This window comes from Octodon degus, unplaced genomic scaffold (genome assembly GCF_000260255.1).
Source record: "Octodon degus isolate 3935 unplaced genomic scaffold, OctDeg1.0 scaffold00287, whole genome shotgun sequence".
Classification (NCBI taxonomy): domain Eukaryota; kingdom Metazoa; phylum Chordata; class Mammalia; order Rodentia; family Octodontidae; genus Octodon; species Octodon degus.
Genome location: NW_004524863.1, coordinates 290877 through 295008, shown reverse-complemented (window position 1 = coordinate 295008; position 4132 = coordinate 290877).

Sequence of the window (4132 nt, the reverse complement as noted above, 5' to 3'; positions counted from 1 at the left end):
CCTACAGAAGTGTGATTAAAAGTGTTTAAATGGAAAGTGTATTCTTTACACAGGACTAACAAATATGCAGTCATTGTTTATTTATTGGAGCTGGTAGAATTTTTAGAAGCATAAACTCATGTCTGAATGATTTATTTGTTCATTAGTTGAAGTCTTGCAGTTTTTTATGTAAAAACTCAACTGCTATCAAAAAAGTTGATCAGAGTATACATTACCTTGCTTTTATAGGTAAATTTATTTAAATAAAAGTTGCAAATCAGTGGCTTAATCTTAAAACAAATGTAGATCATCCTCTGAATGGTTGACTTATTTGGCTATTTATTAACTCCTTTCATGTTTTAAAATTCATTTTCCTCTTATGGACATTTACACTAGTTTATTAAAAACTAATAAATTGTGCCAGTGGTACAGAAAGGAAGGCGTGTATTTGTTTTCGGATATGTATGTGAACTAGTAAATGTGGGTTTTTTTTAAAAAAAATTTTAAAAAATAAAAAAAAGAAATGGACAGATTCCTAGATACATAGGAATTTGGTAATTCCTATGAATTTCCAAAGCTGAATCAAGAAGATATAAAAATCCTGAATAATCTAGTATCAGTCAACAACATTGAAAATGTAATGAGGGGCCAGACAAATAGCTCAGTAGGCTAAAGCACCTGCTTAGGCAGAGCACAGCGGCTGGGGTTCAATCCCCTAGTGTGCTGAGCTGGACCTGCCAGCGGGGCATGCTAAAATGGTGATTGGAACTGGGCATGGTGGTGTATGCCTATAATCCCAGCACTTGGGAGGCTGAAAACAGGAGAATCACTACGAGTTGGATCTACATAGTGAGACCCTGTAGACCCTGTATTAAAATTAAAAAAAAAAAGTAGTTAAAACTAAAAGACAAAGTCCTGATGGATTTGCAGCTAAATTATACAAGAAATTTAGTGAAGATTTAATGCGAATTCTTTGCAAATTCTATAATGAAATAGAAAAGGAAGTAGTTCTCTCTGGAGGCAAATGTTACCCTGATACCAAAACCAGAGAAAGACCTAACCAAAAGAGAGAAAGAGAAGGGGGAGGAGAGAGAGAGAGAGAGAGAGAGAGAGAGAGAGAGAGAGAGAGAGAGAGAGAGAGAGAGACACAGAACTGTAAGCCAATCTTCCTGATGAACAGATATAAAATTTCTCAGTAAAATACTACCAAACTCGTAGATCCAACTTGTAGTAATTCTCCTGTTTTCAGCCTCCCAAGTGTTGGGATTATAGGCACACACCACCATGCCCAGTCCCAATCACCACTTGGTTGCAGCAAATTTTTTAAGAAATTATACACTATGATCAAGTGGGATTCATCCCAGGACTGCAGGGATGGTTCAATACACAAAATTCAATAAATGCAATATACATTATCAACTGAGCCAAGGGCAAAAATCACATGCTGATCTCAATAGATGCAGAAAAATCTTTTTTTTAAAAAAGATATGTATTTGGTATAGGATTCCACTATACAGGTCAGACTTGTAGTGATTGTCCACTTTCAGTCTAGTGCTGAGATTACAGGCATGCACTAGTGTGCCTAGTCTTGGTGGCTGGCTTGGCACACTCGGGGCACGGCAGTAGCAGCATGTGCTACCGGGGATCGAACCCAGGTCCTTGTGCTTGCCTAGGCAGGAGCTTAGGCCCCTGAACTGTCTCCATGGTCCTAGAAAAGGCTTTTGATAAAGTCCTACACTTATTTATAATTTTAAAAAACTACAGAAAATAAGGATAAGATGGATATAGTGGTGCACACCTGTAATCCCAGCATTTGGGAGGCTGAGGCAAGAGAATTATTGGGAGTTCAAGACCAGCCTGGGTTACAAAGTGAGTTCAAGGCCAGCCTGACCTGCATAGTGAGACCCTGTCTCAAAAATAAAAAATCAGGAAAAATAGTCTTTACCTTAATCTGATAAAAGCTGTCTATGACAATACAACAGCCAACATCATACAAACGGACAAAAACTAAAAGCTTTCATTTTAAACTCAAGAATAAGACAAGGATGTCCACTGTCACCACTTCTATTCAATATAGTTCTTGGAACATTAGCTAGAGCAATTTAGACTAGAGAAATAAAAGGAATAAGAATAGGAAAGTTTATTCTCAGATGACATGGTACTACATATGGAAGGCCCTAAAAATCCCACCAAAAGACTCCTAGAATTAATAAACAAATTCAGTAATGTAGCTGGATACAAAGTCAACATTCAAAAATTAAGAGCACAGCTGTACACAAACTACAAACACATTGAGAGAGAATTAGGGAAACCACACCTTTTACAATATTGTCCAAAAAATAAAATACTTAGGAATCAATCAAAAAAAATCAATAAGAGATTTATACATTGAAGATTAATGAAGCCGGCCAAATAGCTCAGCAGATTAAAGCACCTGCAAGCAGGCACAGGGGCCAGGGGTTTGATCCTGGCAAGCGCAGGGTCCTAAATTCAATCCTCGGTACTGGAAAAACAAAACCAAAACTAAACAAAACGAAAAAACCCCTAAGGAACAATAAAAAAGATATGTTGTTTTTATGCAATGGTGTACTACTTAAATATAAAAAAGATAAACTCGATTCTTTTATAGGTAAATGGATGCAACTACAGACCATACTGGTAAGTGAAATAAATCAGACCTCCAATGTGTAAACATCATATTGTCTGCCTAGTGTAAGAACCTGAAAGAGTAAATAAAATTCAAAAGGTACAATAGATATTGTGAAAGAGAAAGAAACTGCTCTCTAGGAAAGAACAACTGGGATGAGGGAAAGGAGAAAAGAAACGAAGAAGTGAAAAAGGTAAGTATAGAGGCTGGCGCCCCTAGCGGAGGCGGCAGGCAGAGCCGCAGTATGTAGAAGGGCACCAGGGAGTTCATAGACTTGTACGTGCCACCGAAATGCTCTACCAGCAACCACGTATTGGTGCCAAGGATCACAGTCGGATCCAGATGAATGTGGCCAAGGCTGACAAGGTAAAAAAAAAAAAAAGTAGTTAAAACTAAAAGACAAGGTCCTGAAGGATTTGCAGCTAAATTATACAAGAAATTTAGTGAAGATTTAATGCTAATTCTTTGCAAACTCTATAATGAAATAGAAAAGGAAGCAGTTCTCTCTGGAGGCAAATGTTACCCTGATACCAAAACCAGAGAAAGAGAGAAACTATAAGCCAATCTTCCTGATGAACAGATATAAAAATTCTCAGTAAAATACTACCAAACTGGTAGATCCAACTTGTAGTGATTCTCCTGTTTTCAGCCTCCCAAGTGCTGGGATTATAGGCACACACCACCATGCCCAGTCCCAATCACCATTTGGTTGCAGCAAATTTTTCACAGGCAGGTTTAATGGCCAGTTTAACACCCAAGCTAGGGCTGGTGAGGTGGCTCAGTGGTCTAAGGCACCTACTTAGAACAAGCTAAGCTAAACAAAGCACAGGGACCGCGGTTCAATCCCCAGCACCACATGCCAGCCAGCCCTGACCCCTGGTGGACTGAGGTGCCCCCCCCCACAAAATAAATAAATAACACCTAAGCTAAAAATAAAAAAAAAATTAAAAAAAACCCAAACCTAAGCTATTTGTGGGGCCATTCAAAGGATGAGTGAATCGGAGGACTCTATTTTAAGAAGGGCCAAGTCTGATGACATATCTTCACTTTTAAGTGAAGAGAGTTGTGTATGTGAAACATCTGTCACAAATAATCAGAAAATAAAATAAATATACACACACAAGATAACTAAGATAATTTTTATTTTTATTGGTTTATTGAAAGGAACAGTTAGTGCTTAATTTTTTGACCAGTTTTGCATGCTTATATCTGGCAATCTGAACTACTATGTCGAAGACAACAATATGCAGAGCCTGCCAGTTAGCTCAGTTGTTTAAGCGCCTGATCACGCAAATGCAGTAAGACACAGGATACTGAGGTTTGATCCCCATCCTTAAGGCCTTAAGGCAGCCTCAGCCAGCCAAAAAAAAAAAAAAAAAAAAAAAGTCCTGCTCAACTTTTGGGCCCACCAAATAGTTCGGTGGATTAAAGCACAGGCAAGCAGGCACAGGGCCCAGGATTCGATCACCAGGCCTGCCTTGCTGGGGATTGCTGAGATGACTATTG